Below are 19,513 nucleotides of genomic sequence, written 5' to 3' on the forward strand. Positions count from 1 at the left end.
TGTATTCTTGTTTATTGTATTTAAACTTCCTTTCATTGAACCCTTCCCCTCACTAAGTAGTTTAAAGTCCTATCTACAGCCCTATTTATATGAATCACCAGGACACTGATCCCAGCATGGTTCAAATGAAACCTATCCGGAAGGAACAATTTCTCTAACAACAGTACCAGTGCCCAGGAATCAGAAACCATTTTTCCACACCAATCTGTGAGATATTCATTTACCTCTCTAATCAGTGTTTGCTCATAAAATGAATGACTGAACCTCAAGAAATTATCATTTTGTTGTAAAAAGCTTCATAATATCAGGATATCTGTAGTACTTGTTTTCTTCCCATTTTCCTGATCCAATCTGCAGCACAGGAATAGTTGTTCAAGCTGCCAACATCTCCATGGTTGTCCATCTTTCAGGGATTGCATTTATTTGGTTCTGATCTTCCCTATCTGAACAGAATCAATACATTTTAAGATACAGCTCTCCTTCCCTTCTTTACACTATTACATCTAGATTCCTCCAGTGATCTAGTTTCAGCCTACACCTAGTTTTGACCTTCATACTTCCCTTTGGTAAACATCATCTACAGGCATGAGATGGACATTCAAGGTACAGTGACTGTGTTTCTCCTCTAATTCATTTCCCTCGAGCTCTTGACTTGCTCTATACTGTAAGATTATAATGAAATATCAAATTCTAGGTAAACACCATCTCTTTCCAGCTCAGCATGAAAAAGATCAAACTATTTTACTTTGACCACCATGATAGACCTTGCTATCCAGACATTGATCGAAATATTAATTCCAGGAGACTTTTCAAACTGAATAAGGTTACATAGTCTTGCACAGCTTGTCATATTGAGCCGAGCTTTAAATCACTCAACTCATTGATCATCAAGGTTGCTCACTCATTGTTGACTTCATGTCTTTCTTTTAATTATGTTGTTGTCACTTCCAAACAATCATTTTAACAACCAGTTTTCTGGCATCATATTGTCTGCACTCTATAATTTGAAATTTGTGTCATGCTACTGTTCATGTCTGCTCCCATGCTAAGTCTACATTCTTGTATCATCAGATCCTTGTTGATATGTCTCTCAACACATGTTGCTGAAATTTTTATCCTCATCATTAATCCATTTACCTATCTTTTCACTGTATTACTATATCCTTCCTGGGATACTTCGCTCCTTGATTTAAGATCTACAATTCATTTCTCTCTGCATTTCCTCCAATCCAGGTGGTGTGCCCTCGGTTTCCAGGCTCTTCTCTCAGAATCTTTATTTTAAAACCTGCTTATTGTTCCACTCTTCTATTTCTCTTTCATAGGTTTCTGCCAATGTATAATTTTCATCTTTACTTTCAGCTCATTTTCAAAATCGCTTCCATCGACTTCAAGATAATTTCCAATATCCAAGCTGGAATGTTTTGGAATATTTGTATATGACACATTAAATAAATTCAAATTGATGTAGATATAAATGTAAATTCTTTCTTAACATGCTCAATCATTCGATCCAGAGAACTGTAAACACATAAACCATTGACTAGATTCTAGAAAATGACCAATTTTACTCTGTTTTCATCAGTTACATCATGCTTATTCTTTATATCAAATAATCCATTATTACAAGAATTGATATTAATTATGGATCCATGTTCCCTCAATTGGCCTCAAAGATCTATAAAAATAATCCTTGGAAGCATGTGAGATTGAAATTGGTCCTAAAAAGACAGAATAGTCAGTGTTCTCGTTTTGTGGAAATGCTGACATTTGTGGCAAACAATACATTTACTAGTATGTGTGTGGACATTTAGTTGCTCCCAAATTTATGAACACAATCTCCATGTGAAGAAAGTTATTTCCACCAAATGCTGTTTTGACAGGAAGCAAATGAATATCTGAAGTAAATATGTCACAAAAATGAAAATTCAGTCTAAACTGTGGAATGTGAATTTTAAAAAAAAATGAAACAAATGTTGAAAATTCCAAAATTCCTATTGGTTAAATTAAAGAAAACAAAGACCTATGTGTCATTTAGTCACAGATGATCTAATGTGTCATTACTGAAAGTTGGATTTATTATAATGAGTTCAGAAAAACAATAGGAAATTGGAGTTTATTCTCTTCCTCTTGAGTTCATTATGTTTGTACTAGTTAATTAAGAAATGCTGGTAGAATTTAGAAATAATAAAAACTGTAATATTTCTCTGAAAAGAGAAGACAATTGTTGAATGGACAAATGTATTTTTATGTCTGTGTAATAAGTGAATTCCTGTATTGGAACACCTATCACCTAAAGGAGGATGTCAGATTAGTGAAGAAAGGTCATTTATGAATTGAGCAGCATTGCAGGGTTGATGTCATTTTCATTTTCCCATGTGTTTTCTGCATACATTTATTAACCTAATTTACATCTTATTACAGGAACATTTGTATGCAATTTTGATTTGGTATGCTTAGGAGTCCTGTTAAGAGCTAAGGGAAGAAAAAATAAATTAATTACAGGAAGATAATGCCTGTCTGAGGTTCTGTTTATGAACTTGCAATGTTAAATAGATATGAAATAAAATTGTGAAATATGAACAGTTAACATAGTGGAAAATGAAAATAGAGAAGTAGTAAATATTTGGAGAAGTATACAGCAAACAAGGTTCCAACTGAGGAGATAGAGGAAGTGTAATATTAATTACTGCAGAGAAACCATAATTGAATTTTTGGTTGAGATGGTGTGTGAAGTTAAGGGAAACATAATAGAATGGAGCGAATGATCTGTCTCAGATCGCTGTCATGTTGTGATTGTTTGGGGTCAGAGAAATCAGATAGATTAATGGCGCTAAAGTTTCCAAAATAAAATATGAGAAAATTGCTCCAAGATTTTAAGAAAGTATTCAAGTCCGTTTTAATTCTGATTTGTAACAGGCTAAAACAAAACAGAATATAAAGTTACTGTCATCCTATCAGATCGTAAGGCTGCTGTCTCATTAGAGAGGGAGACAGAAACAACTGGTAGTGGCTTAACCAGAGGGCCACTATGTTCTGAGCAAGGTTGAGAAGGAGAATCCTTAACCTCAGCTGGTGCAGATATTGAACCACCTCTCTGCATTGCAAACCAACCATCCAGCCAACAGAGCTAAACTGAACCACAAAGCATAAGAAGGGCCGACAATTTATGGTCCTAAAAGTCTGAAGGATCAGTGTGGAAATTGACAAAATGTTTCAGTAAAAGATTGAATTTTCTAATGACTGGCATAAAATGGACAATGGAGACATTTAATGTGGAACAAGGATGAGAGGACACACATTTAAGGTTTGGGCAAGAAATATGGTGGGATGGTAGTTCAGTGGTTAGCACTGCTGCCTCACAGCATTAGGGGTCCAGGTTCAATTCCAGCCTCAAGCAACCTGTTTGCGTGGTTTGCAAGTTCCACCCATATTTGTGTGGGTTTCCTCTGAGGTGCTCCAGTTTCTCCCATGGTCCAAAGATCTATAGGTTAGGGGGGGTTGCCATGCTGGGATGTGCAGGCTGGGTGGGTTAGTCCTGGGGTAGGGTTGTGGGTCTGGGTGGGATGCTGTTCAGAGTGTTGGTGTGGACTTGATAGGTCTATGCTTCCACAGTGTAAGGACCCTATGAAATGCAGGGGGACATGCGGAAGAATGTTTTTATGCAGCAAGTGCTATTGACCTTGAACATGCTACCAAAAAGGATGGTGCAAATTAGAAGATCAAGGATTTCGAAAGGAAATCAGATAGGCATTTGAGAGAAATAAGGTTATATGTCGATAGAAATGGAGCAGAAATTGGATTGACTGAATTGCTCTACTGAGAAGCAGCATGGACTGAATAAACTGATTCCATAATGACCTTTTTGCTTGGATAGTTATTCTGAGCAGTTCTCCACATTTCCCTCAGCTAAAAGTGCCCTGTATAGTGAGATTGTTGTTCCGGTTGTAGACACCATGTGGGTCGGTCAAGTCTGCAGATAGAGATCGGTCATGGCCAGAACTGATGCTAAATGCCATGGTATACTGATTAAAAGGTCCACCTCAGTTCTCTGGCACTTTGTCCCAGTTGTTAACTGAAACACTGGACCCTCTGCCGTTATTGCTCATACTCCTTCAAAATCCCACTCACTTCCCCATCCATAAATACCATCTTATACTCCCCATCCAACCCTATTGCCCTTTATAACCCTGATGTCAACTTAATTCTAATTTATGCCACTTCATTTACCATTCTTTGGCCTTACATTTTCCAGACTAACTCACTCAATATCCATTTGGGCAGCACTCAGGTACTATGCTGAGAGAAAATCAAATAAAATCCAAAATGTTTCCCAGAGTACACATTATGTAGCAAAACAAAACATTCAGCCATTACAGTTTAAAATAATTTAGATTCCTTCAAGTGCTTAATTCCTAATAAAAACATCTTATTCATAATCCCACATCAAAGACAGCTGTTGTAAATAACTTCTTTGAGCTGTCAATCAAATTGAAATTACCACCCCTCTTGTGAGAAGGATAGTGTCAGAAAGTAATCAAGCATTAATAATTCTATTGTGATACCACTTAGGGTTATATCAACTAACAGCTATTGAAACTGCTGGAATAGATTTTATTGAGTTCTCACAGACATAGGAAGGCATTATTTCAATTGTAAAAAGGCAGCCATTTAAATAACATAACAACTGGCAGTTCTATACAAGTTATCCCCCTTTGTGAGCATTTACAACTTGTTGAGAGATTTGTACCTCCCACATTGTGGGATAAGGTCCTTATTCCAGTGAAAATGGGGTCTACTGGAACTCGGCACTGAGTTAAAATGACTGTGCTAAATTCATATTTTCTACATATGGAAATTACATCCTGCCTCCCTGTCCCCCTACCCCTATCCATAAGACTTACTGATCCTGGCTTTTATTTTCACTCTCTCCCCTGACTGGGCAAACTATCATGACATTCATACTCAGGCAATCAGTCCCAGTAAATCTCTCATTCACCAATGTAAGAAGAAATAAACCCCGTCGTCACTGAATGGTTGCCTTTGCTGCCTGCTCAATAAAGTATGTTATACTTTGGAACAGTGAATTGCTGGCTGTTTGTCAAAGAATAAATATTGAATTATTTTAACTGCCCATTTTCCCAATTTCAACAGGGCTGATGAGTTTAAAATTATCTCATGGTTGCACACAGAAAGCTTGCACCCACACCTCCTCCCTCACATCCCTCCAAGGCCCCAAGGCTTGCGCCCACACCTCCTCCCTCACATCCCTCCAAGGCCCCAAGGGATCCTTCCATATCCGCCACAAGTTCACCTGTACCTCCACACACATCATCTATTGCATCCGCTGCACCCGATGTGGCCTCCTCTACCCTGGGGAGACGGGCCGCTTACTTGCGGAACGCTTCAGAGAACACCTCAGGGACGCCCGGACCAACCAACCCAACCACCCCGTGGCTCAACACTTTAACTCTCCCTCCCACTCCACTGAGGACATGCAGGTCCTTGGACTCCTCCACCGGCAAAACATAACAACACGACGGTTGGAGGAAGAACGCCTTATCTTCCGCCTGGGAACCCTCCAACCACAAGGGATGAACTCGGATTTCTCCAGTTTCCTCATTTCCCCTCCTCCCACCTTGTCTCAGTCGGTTCCAACTCAGCACCGCCCTCCTAACCTGCAATCTTCTTCCTAACCTCTCCGCCCCCACCCCACTCCGGCCTATCACCCTCACCTTGACCTCCTTCCACCTATCACATCTCCATCGCCCCTCCCCCAAGTCCCTCCTCCCTACCCTTTATCTTAACCTGCCTGCCACCCTCTCCTCATTCCTGATGAAGGGCTTATGCCCGAAACGTCGAATTTCCTATTCCTTGGATGCTGCCTGACCTGCTGTGCTTTAACCAGCAACGCATTTTCAACACAGAAAGTTTTAATATACTTTAAAGTCAAACATTCCAAATTGTCTCCCAAAAGACAATTTCAAAATCAATAATTTTACTGAGAATTGCCATACAATAAATCTACAAGCTGTTAATGAAAGGGAGACAAGAGTGGAGAGGCAGTGACATTTTTGATAAGGGATAGTATTACAGCTGTGCTGAGGGAGGATATTCCCAGAAATACATCTAGGGAAGTAATTTTGGTGGAACTGAGAAATAATAAAGGGATTATAATACAATCCTTTATTGGGAGTGTATTATAGACCCCCCTAATAGTCAGAGGGAAATTGAGAAACAAACTTATAAGGAAATCTCAGCTATCTGTAAGAATAATAGGGTGGTTATGTTCGGGGATTTTAACTTTCCAAACATAGACTGGGACTGCCATAGTGTTAAAGGTTTAGATGGGGAGGAATTTGTTAAGTGTGTACATGACAATTTTCTGATTCAGTATGTGGATGTACCTACGAGAGAAGGTGCAAAACTTGACTTACTCTTGGAAAATAAGGCAGGGCAGGTGACTGAGGAGTCAGTAGGAGAGCACCTTGGGGCCAGCGACCATAATTCTATTAGTTTTAAAATAGTGATGGAAAAGGATAGACCAGATCTAAAAGTTGAAGTTCTAATTTGGAAAAAGGCCAATTTTGATGGTATTAGGCAAGATCCTTCGAAAGCTAATGGGCGGCAAGTAAAGGGAGGGCTGAAAAATGGGAAGCCTTCAGAAATGAGATAACGAGAATCCAGAATAAGTATATTTCTGTCAGGGCGAAAGGAAAGGATGATAGGTATAGGGAATGCTGGATGACTAAAGAAATTGAGGGTTTGGTTAAGAAAAAGAAGGAAGTATATGTAAGGTATAGACAGGGTAGATTGACTGAATCCTTAGAAGACTATAAAGGAAGTAGGAGTACACTTAAGAGGGAAATCAGGAGAGCAAAAAGGGGACATGAGATAGCTTTGGCAAATAGAATTAAGGAGAATCCAAAGGGTTTTTACAAATACATTAAGTACAAAAGGGTAACTAGGGAGAGAATAGGGCCTCGCAAAGATCAGGAAGGCGGCCTTTGTGTGGAGCCACAAAAAATGGGGGAGATACTAAATGAGTATTTTGCATCAGTATTTACTGTGGAAAAGGATATGGAAGATATAGACTGTAGGGAAATAGATGGTGACATCTTGCAAAATGTCCAGCTTACAGAGGAGAAGGTGCTGGATGTCTTGAAGTGGGTAAAGGTGGATAAATTCCCAAAACCTGATCAAGTGTACCCGAGAACTCTGTGGGAAACTAGAGAAGTGATTGCTGGTCCTCTTGGTGAGATATTTGTACCATTGATAGTCACAGGTGAGGTGCGGGAGGATGGCAAATGTGGTGCCACTGTTTAAGAAGGGTGATAAGGACAAGCCAGGGAACTATAGACCAGTGAGCCCGACGTTGGTGGAGGGCAAGTTGTTGGAGGGAATCCTGATGGACAGGATGTACATGTATTTGGAAAGGCAAGGACTGATTAGGGATAGTCAACATGGCTTTGTGCGTGAGAAATCATGTCCCACAAACTTGATTGAGTTTTTTGAAGAAGTAACAAAGGATTGATGGGGGCAGAGCGCTAGATGTGATCTATATGGACTTCAGAAAGGTGTTCAATAAGGTTCCCCATGGGAGACTGATTAGCAAGGTTAGATCTCACGGAACACAGGGAGAACTAGCCATTTGGATACAGAACTGGCTCAAAGAAAACAGAGGGTGGTGGTGGAGGGTTGCTCTTCAAACTGGAGGCTTGTAACCAGTGGAGTGCCACAAGGATCGGTGCTGGGCCCTCTACTTTTTATCATTTACATAAATTATTTGGATGCGAGCATAAGACGTACAGTTAGTCAGTTTGGAGATGACACCAAAATTGGACTGTAGTGGACAGCGAAGAGGGTTACCTCAGATTACTACAGAATCTGGACCAGTTGGGCCAATGGGCTGAGAAGTGGCAGATGGAGTTTAATTCAGATAAATGCGAGGTGCTGCATTTTGGGAAAGCAAATCTTAGCAGGACTTATACACTTAATGGTAAGGTCCGAGGGAGTGTTGATGAACAAAGAGACCTTGGAGTGCAGGTTCATACCTCCTTGAAAGTGGAGTCACAGGTAGATAGACAGTGAAGAAGGTTCTTGGTATGTCTTCTTTTAATGGTCAGAGTATTGAGTACAGGAGTTGGGAGGTCATGTTGCGGCTGTACAGGACATTGGTTAGACCACTGTTGGAATATTGCATGCAATTCTGATCTCCTTCCTATCGGAAAGATGTTGTGAAACTTGAAAGGGTTCAGAAAAGATTTACAAGGATGTTGCCAGGGTTGGAGGATTTGATCGATAGGGAGAGGCTGAACAGGCTGGGGCTTTTTCCCTGGAGCGTCGGAGATTGAGGGGTGACCTTATAAAGGTTTACAAAATTATGAGGGGCATGGATAGGGTAAATTGACAAAGTCTTTTCCCTGGGGTTGGTGAGTCCAGAACTAGAAGGCATAGGTTTAGGTTGAGAGGGGAAAGATATAAAAGAGACCTAAGGGGCAACTTTTTCACACAGAGGGTGATACGGGTATGGAATGAGCTGCCAGAGGAAGTGGTGGAGGCTGGTACAATTGCAACATTTAAGAGTCATTTGGATGGGTACATGAATAGGAAGGGTTTGGAGGGATATGGGCCGGGTGCTGGCAGGTGGGACTAGATTGGGTTGGGATATCTGGTCGGCATGGACGGGTTGGACCGAAGGGTTTGTTTCCATTCTGTACATCTCTATGACTTCATGACACTCTATATTTTCTCAAAGGTGCAGCAGACTTCATACATCATCATTAAGGCTAAGCTTCAAGGCAAATTTATTTATTTATCCGGTGCAGGTGGGTGGGGGTGGGGTGGCGGTGGTAGGTCAGCGGACCTCCTCGTGGTCCTGTTCCTGCTCCTGGGCCTGTCCAATCTCACCATAGACAGACCCAGGCAGCGGCCTGTAGAGGGGGTCATTAGGGCCGATTGCCTAACCCTCATCCGAGGCTACGTCCGAGCCCGGGTGTCTCTGGAGAAGGAGCACGTGTTATCTACTAACTTCCTCCGAGCCATTCAGGGAGAGGTGGGCACAACGGGGAATGGAGTGCTTTATTTTTCCCTCCAACTCTATTTTGATTTAATCCCTTTCCTTCACTGTTTTGATCATGTAGCATTCCCTTTGATGTGAAGGACACTGCTTGTCACTGGCCCCCTTGATGTTTCCTTTCTTCCTGGTGGTGGAAATTGAATAAAGTTTTGTACACCTGTTGTCTTTCACTGTGTCTCACACCTACACACACACACAACACGGGTGCTGAGGAAAATACAAGCACTGCCACAGTTAGGTGGTAGTGTGGGGTTAAAACAAAAGAAAAATAAGCAAAGAACTTTGATTTAGGGGACTAACTCTGTGCTGGCTGGTGCTACTGCAAGCATTTCCTGATACTGTTGGTTTTTGCTTTGTTTTTGGAGGAGGAAAGTTTTCTTTTTCTTTCACCTTGTTTAGGGAAGGCATTTGTTCTTTGGGTTTTCTTTATTATTTTTTGCTGTGTTTTTCCTGTAAGAAAGTTAAAAAAATGTACAACCAGGGAGAGCACTTCAGTTCCATACTCCTGATCTTTGGGCACCCGGTGCAGAGGGGGGAGGGTAGGTAAGAGGATCTCCTCGTGGGTCTGCTCCTGGGTCTGGCCATAAACAGGTCCAGGCAGCGGACCGTGGAGGGGGTTGTTAGGGCCGACTGCCTGCCCGTCTTCCGTGGCTATGTCTGAGCCCTGGTGTACCTGGAGAAGGAGTATGTGGTATCTACCAACACCCTTGTGCTGTTCAGGGAGAGGTGGGCACCACAGGGAGTGGAGTGTTTTACCTCCTCCCCAACTCTATTTTGATTTAATCCCTGCCCTCCCCTTCACTGTTTGATGAGAAGGACACTGCTTGCCACTGGTCATTCAGGTATTTCCTTTCTTCCTGGTGGTGGAAATTGAATAAAGATTTGTACACCTGTTGTCTTTCACTGTGTCTCACACCTACAAAAGAAAAAAAATAAAATCAGCACGAGCACTTCAGTCCCACGCTTCTGATCTTTGGGCACCTAGTGCGGAGGGGGAGGGTAAGTCAGAGGATCTGCTCCTGGGCATGGCCAAACTGGTCATAAACAGGTCCAGGTAGCAGGCCATCGATGGGGTTGTTATGGCTGATTGCCTGCCCCTCTTCTGCAGGTATGTCAGAGCCCGTGTGTCCCTGGAGAAGGAGCACGTGGTGTCCACCAATACCCTTGAGATTTTCAGGAAAAGGTGGGCACCACAGGGAGTGAAGTGTATTATTTCCCCCGCCAACTGTATTTTTATTTAAACATTGTCTTCCACTTCATGTTTGATTACACAGCATTGCCCCCTGAGAAGGGCACTGCTTGTCACTGGCCATGTGGGTGTTTCCTTTCTTCCTGGTGGTTGAATATAAATCAAGATATACACACCTGTTATTTTTCACTGTGCCCTACACCTGCACACACACGACATGAAATAAAATATAACCAGGGAGAAACTGCTGCTTTTTGAATATTGTCAACTGTTTGTATTTTGTATGGTGTCATAATATAAAATATATATAACAAGGGAGAATGGGTTGCCTTGTAGTGGAAGGTGGGAGGGCCGGGTGACTTACAGGGTTGCCGGGCGGGGGGGGGGGGTGTGGAGTTTGGCCTTGCTTGTCCTTTCCCTTAAAACAATGTTTTTTTTGTGTGAACTGCTGCTTTTTGTTTCTTGCCAACTGTTTGCATTTTTATGTATTCATAAAATTAAAAAGTATAACCAGGGAGACCCCATGCTCTTGACCTTTGGGCACCCGGTGCAGAGGAGGGAGGGGGGCAGTTCAGGTTAGAGGATCTCCTCATGGGTCTGCTCCTGGGACTAGCCAGGCTGGCCATTAACAGGTCCAGGTAGTGGCCATGGAGATAGTCACCAGTGCCGATTGCCTGCTCCTCTTCCATGGTTATGTTCGGGCCTGGGTTTCCCTGGAGAAAAAGCAGTGTCTACCAATGCCCTCGGGGTTTTCTGGGAGAGGTGGACACCACAGGGAGTGCAGCATTTATTTCCTCCTTTGGTTCTATTTTGATTTAATCCCTGCCGCTCCACCTTCAGGTTTTCAATCACTTAGATGTTACCCATTGTTGAGAGGGGCATTGTTTGTCACTGGCCACTTTGGTGTTTCCTTTTTTGATGGTGGTGGAATATGAACAAAGTTTTCTGCACTCTTTATTTTTTCACTGTGTCCTACACCAACACACACTCAACATGGGTGCTGGGGAATAAATAAGCACTACCGCTGTTTGGTGGTAGTGCAGGGGTAAGAATTTTAAAAAATCAAGAATGTAATGTTGGTTATTCTGACTCCAAGAAAGAAATATAACCAGAAGATTGGAATCTCTTTTGTTGAAGATTGACTTTGAGCTAGCTGGCCACACAGCCAGTGTGCTGGTGCACCAGTAATAAAAGGTCACTTGGTGATGGGATACCAGCCTCTGTACACTTATTTCAGTTGTATCATGAACATTTCCCTGTCTTGGCTACACTGCAACTGTACACTGGAACAATCCACATGTTGAAATCTCATCGTAAGGTGGTCGATGATTCGTTCTGCTACGGTCCTGATGGATGCGCAGGCAACATTGTCTCACTATTTTGCATCAGGCTGAGGATTTTGTAAGTGTCACCAGCCATGTCAGGAGGAGGTATCCCTGTTTCCTTGAAACCATCCCTGTATGACCTGTGGATTTTGGAAGGACACAAAACCTGAGAGTTGTCTTGGATGTAAACATCAGTGCAGCTCCCAGGATATAGAGTCATAGTCATGGAGATGTATGGCACGGAAACAGACGCTTTGGTCCAACTCGTCCATTCCGAACAGATATCCTAAATTAATCTAGTCTCATTTGGCAGCATTTAGCCCACATTCCTCTAAACCCTTCCAATTTATATACCCATTCAGATGCCTTTTAAATGTTGTAATTGTACCAGCTTCCATCACTTCCTATGGCAGCTTATTCCATACACGCACCACCTGGTGTGGAAAAGTTGCCCTTTAGGTCCTTTTTAAATCTTTCCCCTCTCATCTTAAACCTATGCCCTCTAATTCTGGACCCCCATCCCACGGAAAATACCTTGTCTATTTACCTATCCATGCCTCTCATGATTTTATACACCTTTAAAAGGTCACCCCTCAGCCTCTGACACTCTAGGTAAACAGTTGCAGCTTATTCAGCCTCTCCCAATAGCTCAAACGCTCCAATCCTGGCAACATCCTTGAAAATCTTTTCTGAAACCTTTCAAGTTTCACAACACTTGTAGGACTGACCATTGCCCAATCCCAATACGGGGAAGAGACTGATCCCCAGACCCTGATTGGACCAAATACCTGACCATGGCCAAAACCCTGGACTGAGCTAAGATGAGCCCCTGGACTGACTGTGACAACAGCCCTGACTGATCTTAGCCTTGCTTCACTCAAAAAAGGACCGGTCCCTTTTGGCTTTCAGACATGGTCATTTGGTTGCAGCACATTCTGTGTGTTTGCCATGGAAACTGTTAGCACATGGTGCATGTGTGGGATAGATATAGTACAGTGCCATGCAGCAACACGACCACCCCCTTGACAGTTTAGTGCTCTCAACAGTGTCAAGTTGCCTACATCTCCTTCTCCAATAAAAAAATGATTTGGAGGTGTTGGTGTTGGACTGGGGTATACAAAGTTAAAAATCTCACAACCCCAGGTTGTAGTCCAACAGGTTTGCTCCTGATAAAGGAGCAGTGCTCCGAAAGCTAGTGCTTCCAAGCAAACCTGTTGGACTAGAACCTGGTGTTGTGTGATTTTTAACTTTGCAATAAAAAAGCAATTCGAGCCAGAGAGGCTGGCAGTTTCCAAGACAACACAAACTGAGTGAGTGAATGTGAAGAAAATAAGCTATGGACCATCACATGCATCATATAAATATGCATGAGGGACTGTGTGTGTCTGCAGCCAAAACAAACTCAGAGAAGCAAGCACAATATAGGACTCCCTCAGCCCCAATGTAAAGTGCTTAAGGGCTGAAATAGTATGCGGTTAGTTCAAAAGGAGCCATGATGATGTGGTGAGGCTGGTGGTTTTGTGATAATCTCTTCTACCTTTGAAAAGTAAGGGTTAACGGTGGCCTCGAGCATGCAGGAAAATGGTGGTGGTGGTAAATTTGGATGAAGACCCAGAGAAGCAAGTGGGGAGCTGATTCTACCAGGTAACTACACTGACATTCATATCAGGAATTGGCACCATCTGCTTTCTTGGGGAAGAAAGAAGAGGGAACTGCTTAGAAATGAAGCGAGATTAGCTCATAATGAGATGCAAATACATGGAAATAAAATAGATGCTGCTGATTAGAGAGATTCGAAACTTTCCATTTAAACCCTAAGGAGAAAATCGGAAATTCTTTCCTCAACATCGAGAATCTAATTTTGTTTTCTTGTATTCTCCCACTCTCTCTTTTTGCCATTACCCATATTGCTCAAGGCAGCAGAGAGTTCTGCCATGATAACTAACTTAATGACAGATCTTTGTTGCTGTTACAAGGGGTGTTGTGAATAATGAAATGTTGATGTATCTTTGGATATTTTGGAATCTGAATTAATTTGGCAGCAAACTTGTAGCATTAAGGGAAGGGAATTAACAACTGTTGATTACTAGAGACTCATGAAGCAAAACAGCAAATATGTTGTATCAAATAAGTGGAATTTAATGTTAAGCCATTAAAATAAATGGTATGTTGTGGAAAAGGAAAATATGAATTATTGATACTATATGGCAATATTTGAGAAATACAGGATTAACTGTAGCCTAATGACAAAACGCTTCACAAGGCAGAAAGGTTTCTGTGATATGTTGCTGAAATTTATCAATCAGGGTTGAATTGTAGAATAAGTAGGAAAGACAATATTTTGGACATTTGTCTCATGATCTTTGTTGATCATTGACCATCAAAACAGAATTTTTCTCAGAAGATTAGATAAGTGAATACGGGCACAATTAAGAACAATAAACAATATCTTGGATTTAATTATTGCTGTTCTATGATTTCCAATGTTCAAAAGTTGGTAGTTATTTTGAAGTAATGCGTGTTAATTCAGTAGGAAGCATCAAACTGATGCAGAACCTCTTATGACGAGAAAAAGGGACACAAAGAAATTTCATCCTGGAAATTAGAAATAGTGGAAACATAATAATTACATTAAATCTATTATTATGGATAGGATAAAGTAGTACCAGTTTGGCTGCATCGTTTTTTTAAAAAAGCCACATTTTGGAGGAAAAATTGCAATGATTCAATAATGTATAGCAAGAGAACAAAATCTATTTGTAAAAAATTTAAAAAGGTCATTATGACAGAATTCTTTGTTGTACTTAATTAGATACAGGAATGTAGAAAAAAATCAATGATGGTCACAATTGTTCTGATCGTAAAAATGTAAAAGCAAAATCTTAAGAAATTTAGCTGTAATCTCAATACTTGAGTGGTAATACTTGGGGGCGGCACGGTGGCATTGGGGGCGGCACGGTGGCACAGTGGTTAGCACTGCTGCCTCACAGCGCCGGAGACCTGGGTTCAATTCCCGACTCAGGCAACTGACTGTGTGGAGTTTGCACGTTCTCCCCGTGTCAGCGTGGGTTTCCTCCGGGTGCTCCGGTTTCCTCCCACAGTCCAAAGATGTGCGGGTCAGGTGAATTGACCATGCTAAATTGCCCATAGTGTTAGGTAAGGGGTAAATGTAGGGGTATGGGTGGGTTTCGCTTCACCGGGTCGGTGTGGACTTGTTGGGCCGAAGGGCCTGTTTCCACACTGTAAATCTAATCTAAAAATCTAATCTAAATTGGGCAATCAAATTCACGAAATGGAAATAGAAGGCTGTTGTAAATTGAATAATAAATTAGCTAGTTAACAGGAAATGGGCTGTTATTAACGAAATAATTGCAATGCTGTAGCTAGGAGCATTGTCCAGGGATCAGTACTATAACTCCCTTCATAATATTTATAAATTATACAACACCACTTTACACTGGACTAAGTGGTATAAAAGCTTTCTATATCATATGACATCAAGTCCAGATGTTCTGCTCCCCAATTCAAATCCAAAATGAAGATTGGGCCAAATCTTCTGAGGAGTGGCAATTACTGTTGAATGTCCATTTTTTTTCTCCTCTTGGTCAGGAGCTCCACATTTCTGGCCCCACTTCCCAAATGAACTTATATATTCTGGGAATCTTCCATTGCTAAATCAGTGTTGGAAACAAAGACACACCTTATTTTTATTACAATAACTTCTGTAATCCAGGGTCAAAAGATCTCAAATGCACTGTGACAAGCCATGGATTGATGGTCAGCCAAGTGGGTGAGGGAATGGGGTAACATTTAAATTGGGCGAGTAATAGAGTGACAATTGGCTGAAGGCCTAGGCTGGTGTGTTGAAGATGATGTAGAATTGACAGGATGACGGGTAAGGTGACAAGAGATTAAGAGGATAAATGGGTGGACTATAGAATGGCAGAATAGAGGGGAGTCGATTTGTGGTGTCGGTAGCGGGGGAGCATAAGTCAGGGGATATGTGTTCAGTTGGGGTTGGGGCATTTGGTTGACTTGGAGTTGGGATGTCAGTTGTGTATTGTTGATGTTTCAGTTTTATGATTACTCAGGACTTAAGGCAGTTTTTAATCCCTCTAACTTTTCCTGAGTAAATATCCAGGTCAGTAAGTTAAAACTGTTAAAATAGTCACCTTAATGCAAACCTTTATTATTTGATACTTTATTTTATTGTAATGATCGGCAACAATTATGAAATGAATCAAGATTAATTGCTTTATCTATATCACAATCACATTTCAATATATATCTCCAAGAAGATTTTCAATCCCCAATTATCCAGCTATATATCTTCTGTAACTGACTTGGCATTGATTTCATGAACTCCAATTCACTCTCCTCGGTGCTTCCGCTGTTATTTCTCAGTCCTTAAATCTCATTGGTCAGGATATGCTTCTTAAGTGTTGCAAGAGTACTTACCTCCAACACTCTCTTAGACAGCATGTTCCATATATATCTCCCATCCTTTCTAGGAACTCCTCTAAACCACGTATTTCCCACAAACTTATGCCTTTTGGTCTTAGAAACTTTAGCCATGGGGAGGAGATTCTCCTGATCTCCTCTGTGCCTCTCATAATTTTGTCTACTGCAAATCAGATCCCCACAGAAACCCCAAACACTAACCTTGCTCCCACTAGCCCCCAACCCCAGCTTCCTCTGCTCCATGGAAAACAAACCCAGGCTAACCAAGCTCTCCTCATAACTGAGACTTCTCATCTTAGGCAACATTCTGTTGAATCTCCTTTGCACCCTCTTCAGTGCAATCATGTCCTTCTGATAGTTTATCCCATTTCAATCTTTTCATCCATTTTTGAAGCTAGAAGGATTGTTTCTTAAGAAAAATAGGGAAGGAATGATTGAAACATGAGCTTTGAAGTTGCACTCATGAGAAACATTTAGAATTTTCTATATTTGGAGAACAGTCACCAGTCCATGTGAGCTTTCATTTTACAAAGTCCTGTCACAATTGAAATTAAAGAAATTAGTAGGGCTAGAAGGGGCCATGAAATGTTGACAGTAAGTAGGACTAAGAAGAATAAAAAGGGAGGTCTGCAGATGCTGGAGATCAGAGCTGAAAATGTGTTGCTGGTTAAAGCGCAGCAGGTCAGGCAGCATCCAAGGAACAGGAAATTCGACGTTTCGGGCATAAGCCCTTCATCAGGAATGACATTTTCAGCTCAGGACTAAGAAGAATCCCAAGGCACTTAATATGTCCATGTGGAGCAAGAGGATAACTAGAGAAAGGGTAGATCCACTCAAGGACAAAGGAGGGAATTTAAATTGAATTGAATTGATTTGAATTTATTGTCATGTGTACCAAAACACACTTGCGAGCAATACAGGCAGATCACAGAGTTAAGTAGCATAGATAAGTAAATAATAGGTAAACAGCAGCAAAAATAAAAAAAGGTCCAGGCAAATGTTAAGTTTGTGAATCCATTCAGTATTCTAACAACAGTAGAGTAGAAATGGTTTTGAAATCGGCTGGTGCGTGTGCTCAAGCTTCTGTACCTTCTCCCTAATGATAGAGCTTATAGAAAAGCATTGCCAGGGTGGGATGGATCTTTGAGAATGCTGGCAGCCTTGCCTTGACAGTAGGCCTGGTAGATAGATTCTATAGATGGGAGGTTGGCCTTTGTGATTGTCCGGGCCATGTTCACCACTCTCTGTAACTGTCTCCACTCTTGACTGTGACAGTTGACATACCAGGTAATTAGATTAGATTATTTACAGTGTGGAAACAGGCCCTTCGACCCAACAAGTCCACACCAACCCGCCGAAGCGCAACCCACCCATACCCCTACATTTACCCCTTTACCTAACACTACGGGCAATTTAGCATGGTCAATTCACCTGACCTGCACATCTTTGGACTGTGGGAGGAAACCGGAGCACCTGGAGGAAACCCACGCAGACATGGGAAGAATGTGCAAACTCCACACAGTCGCCTGAGTCGGGAATTGAACCCGGGTCTCTGGCGCTTGTGAGGCAGCAGTGCCATCAGGTATTGATACATCCACACAGATTGCTCTTGATGGTGCACCTATAAAAGTTGGCAAGGGTATTCGCCTTCATGCCAAATTTCCTCAGCTGCCTGAGGAAGAAGAGACATTGTTGGGCCTTTGTAACCAGTGCATTGACATGAAGAGTCCAAGAAAGCTTGTTGTGCATGATCACTCCCAGGAGCTTGGCACTCTCCACTCATTCCACCTCTGTGCTGTTAATTTGTAGGGTGACATGAGTAACATCCCACTGAAATTCAATAATCAGTTCTTTGGTTTTGCTGGCATTGAGAACAAGTAAGTAAGGCCCTTAATGAGCACATCATGATATCCACCAAAGAGAAAGATGAAGATGATGGTAAGTTTAGAGAAAGCGTTGCTAGTCTGAGGCATGTTAACATTAAGAAAGAAGAAATGGTGATTGTCTTGAAAATCATTAAGGTAGGCAAGTCTGCCAGGCATGATGGGCTTTACTCGAGGGTACTGAAGGTGAGGGAGGGGATTGCTGAAGCCTTGTCAGAGATTATTATGTCCCTTTTAGCCACAGGCGAGCTCCCAGAAGATTGGAAAATAGCCAATGTTGTTCCTCTGTACAAGAAAGGCGATAAGGATCATCCAGGAAATTATAAGCCAGTAAGACCTACATCAGTAGTAAGGAAATTACTGGAGAAGATTGTTCAGGACAACATTTACATGCATTTGGAGAATAATTGATTTATTGGGGATAGTCAGCAAGGTTTTATGCAGGGGACATCTTGTTTCACAAACTTTATATTTTGAGAAAATGACAAAGATGATTCATTAGGGTAATGCAATGAGTGTTTTCTGCATGGACTTTACTGAAGCATTTGACAAAATACCTCATGGTAGACTGGTTAAAGAGATCAAATCATATGGAATCCATGGTGAGTTTGTAAATTGAAACAAAATTGGCTGAGGGGTGTTTTTCTGATTGAATGTCTTTGACCAGTGGTGTCCACAAGGATTAGTGCTGGGACCTCTCTTGATAGAGCCATAGAGTTATGGAGCATGGAAATAAGCTCTTGGATCCAAATAGTCCAAGTCGACAATGTTCCCAAACTAAACTAGTCCCACTTGCCTACATTTGGCCCATATCCCTCTAACCTTTCCAATTAATACACTTATTCCAATGTCTTTTAAATGTTGCAACTGTACTTGCACTAAACACTTCTTCTGGAAGTTCATTCCATACACAGACTACTCTCTGTGTAAAAAAAACATTGCCTCTCATTTCCTCTGTAAAACTTTATCTTCCCACCTTAAAAATAGGCCCTCTAATTCTGAACATTCCCACCCTCAGGAAATGAACTTTGCTATTCATCTTATCTATGCCCCTCATGATTTTATAAACCTCTACAAGGTCACCCTCAACCTCCTACAATGTCACAATCTATGCAGCCTATTTTCATACCTCAAATCCTCCATTCCCCAGCAACATCCTGGTAAATCTTTTCTGAATCCTCTCCAATTTAATAAGTATCAGATCTATAAATGTCAATAGCCTGATCAGTAACTTTGCAGATGACACAAAAATTGGTGGCATTGTGGATTGTGAGGAAGGATATCAAATGATGCAGCAGGATATAGGTCAGTTGGAAAGTTGGGCAGAGAAATGGTAGATGGAATTTAATCCATCCATTAACAGGTATGAGTTGATTAATCTTGAGAGTTAAATGCAAAAGGGAAATATATAGTAAATGGCTGACTCTTAGGAGCATTGATATACATAGGGATTTTGTGGCCCAAGTTCATAGCTCCATGGAAATGGCAACATGTGGATAAGTTGGTAAAGAAGGCATACAGTATTCCTTCATTTAATATAAAAATTGGCAAGTCTTATTGCGATATGAAACTTTCATTA

The sequence above is a fragment of the Hemiscyllium ocellatum genome, chromosome 7, assembly GCF_020745735.1.
Source record: "Hemiscyllium ocellatum isolate sHemOce1 chromosome 7, sHemOce1.pat.X.cur, whole genome shotgun sequence".
NCBI classification, from domain to species: Eukaryota; Metazoa; Chordata; class Chondrichthyes; order Orectolobiformes; family Hemiscylliidae; genus Hemiscyllium; species Hemiscyllium ocellatum.